This window comes from Lissotriton helveticus, chromosome 9 (assembly GCF_964261635.1).
Source record: "Lissotriton helveticus chromosome 9, aLisHel1.1, whole genome shotgun sequence".
NCBI classification, from domain to species: domain Eukaryota; kingdom Metazoa; phylum Chordata; class Amphibia; order Caudata; family Salamandridae; genus Lissotriton; species Lissotriton helveticus.
The window spans coordinates 486,025,634-486,039,047 of NC_136070.1; the positions used below are offsets into that span (position 1 = coordinate 486,025,634).

Genomic DNA, 13,414 nt, shown 5'->3' on the forward strand with positions numbered 1-13,414 from the left:
AACCATGTTCCAAGCCTTCACTTATAGCATGGCCAACAATTGAACTATGCAGCACTGTATTTGGCCTCTAGATTCAGCATCTTTCAGAGATAGTTGAGAGCTATGCCTTCATTCCTCATGTCATGTGGCTGGTTTTTATTGTTTCTTCCTCTCCTCTGTTTACAAATCTTCCTTATGTTTCATCATAGCCTTCAATCCTCTGATTCAACATAGTCTTTATCCCTCTGATTCGCACTTCATTCCCATACACATCTCAGGCTTCATTCCTCTGATTCACCCTTCATCCTCGTTGTAGAACTCTGCCTTTATGCCTCTGATTTACACATCATCCCCATTGTACCTCAGCTACATCCATGTGATACACACTTCCTCTTTTGCCATACACCTCGACCCTTATCCCAATGATTTTCACTTTGTCTATGTCATCCATCACAGCCTTTAACCCTCCGATTTACTCTTCATCCTTGTCACACATCTTAAACTTCATCCATTTAATTCAAACATCCTTGTTATCATAGATCTATGCATTCATCCTTCTCACACACACATCATTCCCATTCTGAATGTGTTCCTAGATTCAGACTTTATCCATGCCACTTATATCAGCCTTCATCCCTTTGGACTGAGGATTATTGCCAGGATTTCACCTATGTATTTTTAACCCATACATTCGGTTCTACTTTGGACTAGTTATATCCTTCAGTCACTAAGCTCTGTTTCTCCTTTTAGTGGAAACGATTACATGAAGCACATTTTCACCTTCTGACAGTAGTTGTAGTAACTTTATTTGGATTAAATTAAAAAGCATATACAATAACTTAAAATCTTTCAGAGCACGAATGTATGAGTAAGAGTCCTAAAACTAAGACTTGGAGTCCCAATCATTAATAGATACAAAATCTCTAAAATTCTACATTGTCTATAGCAACATTGCTAAAACAAGAATAAGTTTAAAATATAAGATGCAGATCGAGAGGAAGGAGTAACAATTTAATTCTCTGGCGAGGAGCCATGCATTCTTGCATCTTAGCTGTCATGCACATTGCAGGTATCTAGACCGGGCAAAGAATAACCATACGGTATTGTTGCTTCTAAGAATCCTGATAGTAACCCTTAAATGTGTTTCAGATAGAATACGACGTATCAGAATCAACCAAGTTCTCCTTGAATTTGTATGTCTGGAACAAAAAAATAAGAAATGCTCTTCTATTTCACATCTATCATAACAAGATGGACAATTAGAGGAAGTGTTATGGCCATTCCATCTACAGCAGAAATGGTTAACTGGCAAATTACCATATCTGAGTTGCAATTTGGTTCAGAAATTCTTCACAATACAATTTAGCTTTAAAATCCATACACCTTCCTGTTAGCACCCCAACAGTACTGCAATGCAACCATGGGCCACTATTGTAGGGTCAATACCTGTTCATAAGGCATAGCAGGGTGTGTTTTACGGATACCAAGTGGATTGGACTATAGTTCACTCATACCAAGTCTATGTAACCATGACTTGGCGTATGTAAATCATGGTACACCCCTCTAGTATTAAGTGCAATCACTTAAAGAAATGAAACAAAGGGAGCAGTGAGTTGATACGCCAGACTCGGATTCAGTAGGCCAGGGGTCTGAATGCTACCATATGCACTATATTTTTAAGCCCAAAATCCAACCGGAATAGCGTTAAGGGCACATTCCAAGGTAAATCAAGAATTGATATAAATAATCTATCATTCTTCAACGATCCCTAGGTTGTTAACCCCCAGATCTCGGCTCCATAACGCGCGGCTCCAACTCCTTTAGCTCTGTAGATGTCAATAACAGGCGCAACTGGCCTGTAAGTAGATGCTTCTATTTTTTTGGGCCAGAGGAGAACTTACATGCTGGATTATAAGTTGGCCTTTGGAGATTTGCGGGAGCCATGATATTGTATATGTAAACCCCACTCTCAGGTAATCAAAATGCTAAACCTTCTGACAGTAATAAACTTGATGAATTAAAATAATTTGTGGTGACACCGTCCTGGTCTTTCCAGTTGGGCCACTTTCAGCACTGAATACAAACTGCAAAATAAGCCTTGTAATGCTGACAAAGCATTACCAATCCGTCAAGTTTTGAAAATGTGAGGTACCTGCTATGTGACAGGGTTTTTTGACAGAAGGACAGTTTGAATAGACTCCTGCCCATATTTTCTTTCACATCAATAATAGAACTTCTAAATTTTCCCTTGATACATTTTCTTAGTTCATAACCCTCATATTCTTTAAGGGCGGGTTCATCTCTCTCTAGCTCTAATAGGTCTGGATAAATAATCTATCTCCAAAAATTGCTGAGAGTGACAGCTGGGGTAAACAGAAAGACTACCATGAAATGTGATGCAATAATACTTTTAGATCACAATATGTGTGCACAACAAAGAGAATCATAAAGTCACTGGATTCTGTTTAAGTGTAGCTCTCTCAAGGCCACTTAGCTGTGCTACCAAACAAAGCTTCCTCTTCACAAATTCAACAAGCATTTACAATGCAATGGTCTCGCCTTTGCAAAAGTTAGAGCTATTGGCACTGTAAATGACAACATTGTTATTTATGTGTTGGTTTTGAAAACAGATAAATAAATGGCATTGTCATTTACAATGCCAATAGCTTAATCTCTAGCAAATGCGAGACCTATTGCATTTGCACCCCCACACACACACAGAGCCACACGCACACACAGAGCCACACACACACAGACCCACACACACAGAGCCACACACACAGCCACACACACAGAGCCACACACACACAGAGCCACACACAGACACAGAGCCACACACACAGAGCCACACACACATAGAGCCACACACACACAGAGCCACACACACAGAGAGCGCCACACACACACAGTGCCACACACACAGCGACACACACACAAGAGCGCCGGGGGTGAGGGTGAGAGGGTGAGGGGGTGTGAGGGTTAGTGAGGGTGTGAGGCTTAGTGAGGGTGTGTGAGTGTGAGGGGGTGTGAGGGGGTGAGGTTGAGGGTGGGTGAGGGTGTGAGGGTGAGGGTGTGTGAGGGTGAGGGTGTGAGGGTGTGTGAGGGTGAGGTGGTGTGAGGGGGTGAGACGTAGTATTTCATTTAAAAAAAATTACAACCAAAAAATCACAAACATTGGCAAAGCCAAAAGTTAGCAGCCAACAATACCAGACTTATTGACTTTACTAATGTTTGGGTTTTTTGGCAACAAATGTAGTGTACTAAGAGTGTTTGAAACATGATCCAACCCAGAGAGAATTCGTGCTGTTAAATTTTGTAGTAATTGTAGGTGGGCCACGTTTTTGTTAATCTCTACCATATATATCAGGGCTGTTACAAAGAGAAGTAGGGGACTGCCAGGGCTGATTGCCCCAGGCACAGCACTTTGCACAGCCACACACTGCTACTGTCCAATCTAGGTATTTAATCCAAATGTAGGCTTCACGTGTTTTTGTGGTATAGTATTAGACAAGTTAAGACAGCTGCCAATTTTAGTGATATATTCATGAGAGAAGTAAAGGCAACTGCCACTAGGTTGCGCCGTATGCTCCAAATGTTTCGTCAGATATTGCTTCTGTTTTGAGGTGCTTGTGCTACGAGAAAACGTGAGAGGCCCTCTCACACATGATATTTGCCCCCTCAAATGTTTCTGACAAGCCATGATGCTGTAGGCACAGCCCAAAACATACTGGGTCAGCGCATTCCTCACAGTCATGTGCAGCGCTGCCAATTAATCAGTCAAGTCATCGACTGTCTATGTAAGTGTTTAGACACAAGACGCCCAGTATTGGGTAAAATCTAAGATTATTTCTATAATTGGGCAAACAATTATGAGTCCACCCCTCCAAAATATTCATCTACTTCCATTCACCTATCTTGAAAGTTTAAGCTGAGTCGGGTTTCCCATATTAAAGAACATGATCACTTGTGTCCAGTTTCCCTGCGCAGTCCTCAGCTGAGATTTAAACCGGTAACCAGACAAAATATCGACTAAAAAATATCGAATGGACATAATATCGAGTACAAAATATAGGCTGGACAAAATATCGAATGGACAGAATATAGACATCAAAAATATCGTTTTGAAGGTAAGTAATGTAATATCGAATTTTAAAATATAGATAGTCAAAATATCGAAGTACATAATATAGGTTAATAAAAATATCTAAAATGTAATAATATCAAATTTTTTATAGTGTATTTTATGTGTGAAAAGTTTTTATTTATGTTATAATGTAATTTAATTAATTAATTTAATGTTATTTAAATTTTGCGTAATTTAATTCTGTAGCGGGTTGTGGGTTTATAGGGGAATAGGGTGGGAAGTAATTTAATTATAATTAATTAAATATGTACATTTAATTATTGTTATTTGTTTATAATTAATTGTTAAGTAATTTGCATTTTGTAATTAATTACATTTTAATTGCCAATCAATTTTATTTAATTGATTAATTGATAATTATGTTAATTTAACTAATTTAATTTCTGTAGTGGGTTGTGGGTTTATAGGGGAAAAGGGTGGGAAGTAATTTAATTATAATTAATTAAATATGTTAATTTGTGTATTGGTATTTATTTATAATTAATTGGTAAATAATTGTTATTTTGTAATTAATTAAATTTTAATTGACAATTAATTTTATTAAAAAATGTATTGATAATTATGTTAATTTTACTAATTTATTTTCTATAGTGGGTTGTGGTTTTATAGGGGAATAGGGTGGGAAGTAATTTAATTATAACTAATTACATATGTTAATTTTGTTGTTGGTATTTATTAGATTTTAATTGTTAAGTAACTTTTTGATTACTAAATAATGAATTGTTAATTTGTAATTCATTATTATTAATAGATAACTAATTGTAATGATTAATTTTAATTAGTATTTGTAATTAATTAATTATTATATTATTTTAAATTGGTAATTACATTTAATTAATTTTTTATAGATAGTAATATATATATATATTTCTAAATAATATATGAAGTATATACTTTCCCTACTGTTGCACTCACTGGAGTGGGAATAGTAATTTTTACCCCTACGCTTTCCAACGCTTTCCCTACTGTTGCACTCTCTGGAGAGGGAATAGTAATTTTACCCCTATGCTATCCAACGCTTTCCCTACTGTTGCACTCTCTGGAGTGGGAATAGTAATTTTTACCCCTACGCTATCCAACCCTTTCCCTGCTGTTGCACTCTTTGGAGTGGGAATAGTAATTTTTACCCCTACGCTATCCAACGCTTTCCCTACTGTTGCACTCTCTGGAGTGGGAATAGTCATTTTTACCTCTACGCTATCCAGCGCCTTACCTACTGTTGCACTCTCTGGAGTGGGAATAGTAATTTTTACACTTCCGCTATCCTACGGTAATAATATTGGATATATTTGTATTATATTATGTTACTATATATATATGTTTTAACAAATATGGTTTTAAAAACTTTTTTTTATAACTTTCATTAATTATTTTATTATTATAAGGTAACTTAAGTATTTTTAAGTATATTTTAGTAATTAAATTTTTTATATTAATTAAATTTAACATTGTTTTTAATAAAGTCGATATTTTTATAAACTATATTTTTGTAAACGATATCTTTTACTCGATATTTTTGTACTTACCTGTTTGTAGATACAAAGTCGATATTCTGTCTGTCGATATTTTTTCGCCAATATTTTTGCTAGTCGATATTATGTCCCTCGATATTATGTCAGTGATCCATTTAAACCAGTTGGTCACCAGGGCACCCTCACTGATGGCTATTATCCCTTACGGTAATTAAGCGAACTGCAGCGCCAGAGCTGGGACACCCAAGTGCTCCAAGTCAATGAGTTAAGAGGAAACGTACTCTATTAGCACTACGAACAGTGTAGTGAAAGAAGATTGCTTGCAAGAATGCGGGTGACCGTATTGGCTGTTTGAACTTCTGTTAGTTGGCTACTGGCTATAGGGTTCCAGAAAGTACACAGCGGTCAACGATTGGTTAGCACAGCTGCTATCGTTTATTTATTGGCTATGGGGCATCGGCCGTCGCATTGGCTAGTGGACCGTACGCCAGTTTTCCATTGGCTGTGGGACCCCGGAGAGAGCTGCTGCACGTCCCGCCATTCGTCAGTGGGCGGGCTTCAACGACGCGAGGGCTGAGATCCTGGCCTTTTACAGAGTGACTGACTGTTGTGTGAGAAAACCTACGTCCCGGGCCCACTGAGCCTACCGGTGTGAAACAGCCAGCACCCGTATGTGAGACCATCTGAGAGACACCTTCCCCTCGTGCAAATGTGAACAGTGCAGGTAACTAGGCTTGTCACCACAACAGGCTTAGTCTGACTGGACTCTAGCTTAGCCACGCAGAATCGTCTGTGGCGGGCTCCGCCACCGGAGAGCCGGCCGGACGGTAGGTTCGTCACTAACGCGTCACCTCCTGTTTTCCTCCCGCGGCTACTGACCTCCGGTCCTATGGTCTCTTCCGCTCTGCGTCCCGCCCTATATTGCGCCACCGCTGCTGTGAGTGGTTCCCTGGGCACGGGTAGGGCTCTGTGACTCCCTGCCTTCTCGTAGGCCCTTTATCCAGTTGCGATTTTTTTCTCTGCTCTGTGCCTCCGAATGCCGCTGTTGTGAAAGCTTCTGGGTGCGCAGAGTGCGAACTGGTCTTGGACATGCCCCCACAAAGAGCTGATTATTGGCACCAAGTGAACTGAACTACTCAATGCGCACACAGCAGCGTGTAGTGTTGACAGCGCACCAGGAGAGGACCGAACGCGACCCACAGCAGCAGAAGTCTGTAAGCCCCGTCCTTTTCAGACTGGGGGGCGTGTTTTGGACTGAGGACGTCTCTGAGAGAAATAACTGAAAAAACACGCCCCCAATCCGAAAAAGACGGGGCTTAAATCGTCACTGGGACCTCTCCTCCAATGGCTAGCCAGCATTTAGGGGGCCAGCCAATAGAGAAGAGGGGCGGGGTTAACCCTCGCTACTGAGAAACATAAAATCTCCCCAGCGAGACTGCGCATGTGCGCAGCCTACGCTAGCCGAGACCTCAAAAGGGATGGCCTCAGTTTTCCTACAATACAATTAGCTAACAAATAAAAGGTAGTGTGGCTATGTGCAATGCTGGGGTGAGGAATATTAGTTGTTGGGTTTTGGTTAGTACATAAAGCAGAGTGAAAAATACAGACCACAGATACATAGATCTAAAAATATAGACTGCCGAAATGTTTACCATTCATTAATAATTCCCTACTCAAACATTGAAAAGGACCTAAATACACTCGAATTCATATGCCACGAACTATCTTGCAACTGGAGCTCGAATGCTAAATTAACCTAGCTCTATGAAGGGTAGAAAGTGAGTTAGTTTGGATATATGATTTTAAACAGAGCAACACTTTTGTAAGGAGATAGTTATGTAATCTTTATAAGATTATACAAAAATAAATGGCAGTGTTCATTTCATTAATCACAGCAACTCTATCTCATATTAAGCGATGGACAAATGTTATCTGTTACCTAGAAGAACAATCGGAGGCCCTCTGGACAGTGACGTAGTTTCACTGTCAGTCATAGAAAATAGTACCCCATATAATACTAATAGTTCGATGCATTTGTGATGACTCCATATATACTATGCATTTGTGATGACTCTATATATACTGCTGGGGACAAATGAAGGCACATCAACGCCAAGTGTTACATTTGACACTGTCCACCCTAAAGATGCTACATATAGTAATTCAGTTTATTGATTTATTTGCAGTTTTGTTCTATAGTGCTACTTCATCAAGTGCTATTAGCACGCTTTAAAAAAGAAAGTACAATTACATATCACTGGACCCTAATATGTGTGCAAGTAAAATAGATGTTATCGGTATATTAAACGTTAAAACCAGAGGGGAGGATGTGAATATGATTGATGAGAGGAACACTGCATGGCAGCATTTATTCTGACACTCTCTGCCACACCACATGCTTATATACTGTGACATTAGATGCAATGTTCTTCCATGTCATCCTTTGGCCTTGAAAGTGATAAGTAAAGCGCAATATCAACACAAATACAATATTATAGGAGGAAGGACATTATGGTCTCCATAGAAAATATTTTGCCAGCACTGGAATGAAATGAGACATTATAATGGTATCAAAAAATAAAGAGAAGTATTGAATTGTTTATCATTTAAAAAGGGATCTTGACATCTATAAGAAACACTATCGAAATGAGGTCAGAAATGAATTTAGGTGGATCTCCTTGATGATTTACTAAATCTTGAAACATTCTCCATATCACTAGCCTTCAGTTTCAGTTACAAGGACAAGGAGCACCTGAAAACCTTTTTACAGATTTAGTGACATAAAATGGCCTTAGCCTGAGCACCACTACGTTTGTCAACAGCCAAATGAACACCTTTTTGATCACCTATAGCCTACATGACCAAATGAAAGGTGCGTCAGACATTCAAGTATTATTGCATGACTATTTTCTAGCAAAATATGATTCAATATACTTTCAATTAATAATGGACCAATTTGTGATTTCTTCTCCATTGCAACGAAACCCATACCCAATGAAAACTTTTAAAGAGGTTTTTCGTGTGCTTATGTTCAGTATAGCTGCGATGAGCTGGTTTAAGGTTATTTCAGAGCACTTTTAGACACTGAAAGCAAAAAGACAACAGAAAGATAACCAAGAACACAAAATATATCTAAAAGCATACAGCGCACCTTGCATTCAGGTCAGGTGACCGTAGGCCAACCAGCTGAGTGCCTAATAAAGTTCTTCAAAGATTCATTACACAATGTAAGACGATTCAATGATGTTGACTATAGCAAATAGCTATTGGTTCCATTACTCTGCTCCCATTTACACATATTTTAAGACCTTTCATCTCAGTCTGGTCTAACATTTTGCACAGTCTGCCACTCAAAAATGCTGCCCTTTGGAAATCATCATACATTTTAAATTGTTCATCTTTGTTGCAAATCAGTTTTAAGTATTACTAAATCTTGCAATTATCATTGCAATTAATTTTGTTTAATTTCTTGCTAAAAAGAGGACATTTCTGGGAAGAGTAGCACATACAGGCAATACATACCAGGCTTTAGCCCAGTACTCCCCTCTCTGGTTTTGTAGAAAGGTTCACTTGACCTGCTTCTTACCTAATGACAGATCAATGAAGGATGATTCATCAGGGTTGCTGGTGTTCTAATCCCATAATCTCCAAATTCACAAGGGACTGATGAAGCCTTTTCAGTTTTACTGCTTGAATTATGTGAAGTAGGCTGGATGACCGGATCCTCACAGCTCAGAAGCACTTACTACTGAACTCCAGGGGCCAGATCTAGGAAGCCTAATACCGGTCGGTAACGGCCGAAATGACCGAATTTCGGCAGTTACCGACCGGTATTGGGCATTTGAGATGTAGGAACCAAATTTAAGGATTCGGTAATTTACCGAATCGGTAAATTACCAAATCCTTAATGTAGGGAGCACTCAAGTGAGTGCATTTCTGAGTTAAGGATTCGGTATTTACCACAGACTAAAAGTTGGTGGTAAATATCGAAAACCTTTGAAAAAGCAAATTTGTGCTTTTCCAAAAGTGCCATGTGGCAGAAATACATGCCCTTAGTGCATGTATGTGTGCCACATGTGCACCCATGCACTATTCAGGGGTGCAACAGGGTGTCAATGTGACACCCTGCCACCCTTTTAAGTCTTCCCCTATTACCGATTTGGTATTTATCGAATCGGTAATTCCCATTCATTCCTATGGGCCTCCAGGCCCATAGGAATGAATGGGGAATACCAAATCTATTTACCGAATTTTACCGATTCAGTAAAATTGACCGAATCATTAGCTACATATCATTTACCGATTCTAAAATACTGAATCGGTAAAATTCGGTATTTTAGAATCGGTAAATGATATTTACCTTCATCTGGCCCTAAGTAGGATATTTTTAAACGCATGCGAGGAGTGTTAAGAAATGTCAGGAAGCACATATTTCACAGGTGGGGTTGTGCCTGTACTAGAGAAAGTGCATTTTGTGGTTCTGATGACATAGACCAAAAGTGGAGATAGGGGCATCTACCCCAATCCCTGACAAACCTAGCTCCCAACTCTGTCACCTATAACTGTGTGTTTTCCCTTGGAGTAGGTATAGCTGCCGATATGGACAACAATAATCGTTTCATGTCAGCTTCCCAAGAGCAACCCCAGATAGACCCATGCTGTTCTTGACTGACAGCCGAACAATGCCACATTAGGTTGAGGCATGAAATTCCAGTGGCGAGAAAGGGAGGGAAGGTCTAAAGGGTAGTGAGTTATATTTTTGCATGTCTACGTGTTGTGGAATTAATGGTTTTGGAGGGTACATCTAAAGTTTGTGGTGTCAGTGGCTAAGTGTATGAGGTTGTACCTCAGAATATGATGGCTATGTATATGAAGTTGTGCCACAGTATATGAAAGCTATTCCAGGCATGTAATGACTTGAGACTTGTATGTAATGCTTGTCATATGGTAGGATTATCTACCCAGGCATAATCTGACAACAAATGTGTTAAAAAACTTTACAATATTTTCAATAAAAATAGGTGGAATTTGGGTTATGCACTGTACGGGTGAATGGGGATGGAAACGTACTACGCTGGTTCACACTGCCACTGCTCTTCACACTGCTAGTATCATTCTCATCACTGGAGATCATTATAATCCTCAGGCCCTATGTTTTCTTTCGAACCACTGTACTTTTGAGGATTCCTGTGCCTGTGACTATCTGATCCATAAAGCAAAAATCCTGTTCTGCTTCATTCTAGCCATTCATGAAGACACCTGCGCCCATATAGATTAATCCATCTTATAATAGATGAATGTGAAATCAGCAAAATCATCAGGAAGACATAAAGTATTCTAAAAGAACCGTCTTTTGACCACCACCAGTCAGCACCAGTGGAGGCTCCCTATATGCCAACATTGTAAGCCCGTTTTTCTGCATGCAATAGCTGGTAGTAATTCTCTATCACTGTCTGATGAGTGGTTTGAGCCATTTGTATCACTAGGAATGTAAATGATTTGTCAGCCTCCTGAAAAGGGAATTGAGCGTTGATCTGCATCACCTGATCACACAGCACAGAGATGTGCTGGATCTAGGATTTGGCAATATTAGTCTTAAATAAAAAAAAACTCTCTGTATTTCTCCAGTTTCTTCATCAAGGCTGGAAAGAAGGTCACTGGATCATTTGCGTGCATAATATGGATATGATCCCCCTCCTCTCTATAATCACATTGGAGCCGCTTCCAAAAGTCACCCCAATGCTGGACACCTCCAGTACTTTTGAGAGGCATTGCAAGTTGACCTAATCAAATTCCTTCTCCCTATTCAAGGTCCGGAGAAGGGCATTCTTGCATTAGAAAGATGATGTGTCAATAAAGGGACAATGGGCCATATGTATCAAGCTAATTAGCATTCGCAAAGGCCGAAATTCTGAGAATTTTGGCCTTTGCGAATGCTAATTAGATAAATGGTATGTATCAAACATGTTTGATGCAAAATAAGGAATTGCAAAATTTGCTATTCCTTATTTTGCGATTGCACTTAAGGAATCGCAAATTTTGCGATTCCTTAAATGCAATGTATCAAACAAAAAATATTCAAAAATTGCCATTAAGGATTCGCACATTACCACCAACTTCTAGTTGGTGGTAAGTTGCGAATTCTTTTCAAAAAGCTTTTTTACAAAAAACCAAAGGTGCCATATGACGCCCATACATGCCCTTAGGGCATGTATGTGCGCCATATGCCCCCAAATGTCTTTTTCAGGGGTGCTGCAGGGTGTTCTTGAGACACCCCTGCACCCTTGAAAAAATTTCTAATTTGCGATTAGCAAATTGCTAATCGCAAATTGCACTTTCATTCCTATGGGCCTCCTGGCCCACGGAAATGAATGGGTAATTTGCGATTAGCAATTTGCTAATCGCAAATTAGGAATGCTAAGGAATCGCTATTGAAAAGCGATTTTGTACATACATACCGTTTTGCGAATTCCAAATAGCGATTCTTTAAAATTCGCTATTTGGAATTCGCTAAACGGAAGTATGATACATATGGCCCAATGACCTTGAATGAGGCAGTGCAACATTCATCATTACCTGTGAGTCTCATGCCTCTCTTGTGAGCAGGACTATAGATCTGCTAAAAGTAAGGAATGGGACTGTACAGGAGGAGTGTCTCTATTCTTATCAACACCAGACTTATAAACAGGCAGCAACAAACTACTCTGGAGTTGACAAATAGCACTCATTGTCCACAACTATTGCCATTTAACTGTAGTTGCATGTTAGGCTACAAATGCTGAAGTGCTCATTTAATGGCCAAGAAAAATGTTTGAATTCTCTTTTAACCCGTTTCATGCTAAGGACGGCCCTCGGCTGTCCCACGTGATGGTGGGCATGTGCGAAGGACGGCCGGGGGCCGTCCAAACTCCGGCCACTGATTAAAGTGCCCGCACCGCGGCGGAATTCGCGCCGCAGTCAATGGGTTAAAGTCTGATTGTAACTGTGACAGATAGAGTACATATCACTATCAAAGGAGAGATAGAGAACTACGTAGCTAGTCCGTATCCCCGGGGTTTTATATGTGAGATCAAAAAGGACTAGCCTATTTGTGAATTTACATAGACTCAAGACTGTAAGACAGGGTACAAACCCTTTTGTTTGTTCATGAAGCCCTCACCCACCAACCTGGTTGGTGGCATGCTTCACCAGTGACACCGAGTGTGTCCCGGGTGTGCTTCGATGCCTGAATACAGCTGAGCAGGTATGTTTCTGAGTGTGCAGTGTAGTAACGTGAAGGTGAAAGTTTAAAAGCTATACAGGGATCCCAGTACCCGAGGGTAAATTATATTTTAATAACTGGGTCACTGTTAGCATTAAAGAAGGCTGTTGGATGTTAGAGGAGTGTTAATTAGGGTCTCCTACATCCAGGTGTGATCTACATGTTTCAGCCAGGCCTTTATGATTAAAACTAGCTTTCCTCAGAACCAAAGTGTGTAGGTACAAATTACTTAATTTTAAGTGATTGTGTAATTATGAGAAATGTGTAGCACTCGCTAAGGTGCTTTACATGTGTGAGTGGGATTCCCTCTTAGAGCATTAGTTGGCTTGTTGCCAAAATTGCCCCATGGAGTAGTCCGGCAGAGGAATAGACCGAAACTTTCAGTCAGTGTCTGCGTTGAACCTCTAGTCATCTCTGCGGCCTCTGCAGGAGTCTACACATTTCTCAAAATTACACAATCACTTAAAATTAAGTAATTTGCACCTACACACTTTGGTCCTGAGGAAAGCCAGTTTTAATCAAAAAGGCCTGGCTGAAACATGTACAGTCTGTCAGGGT

The 13,414-nt window shown here is 39.8% G+C and overlaps 1 protein-coding gene across 1 annotated transcript in view; it reads right to left on the reverse strand.

Annotated features, from left to right (window-relative positions):
- Positions 1 to 13,414, reverse strand: part of SYNE2 (spectrin repeat containing nuclear envelope protein 2) — a 1,843,566-nt gene that overhangs the window by 1,243,159 nt on the left and 586,993 nt on the right. The window lies entirely within an intron of this gene.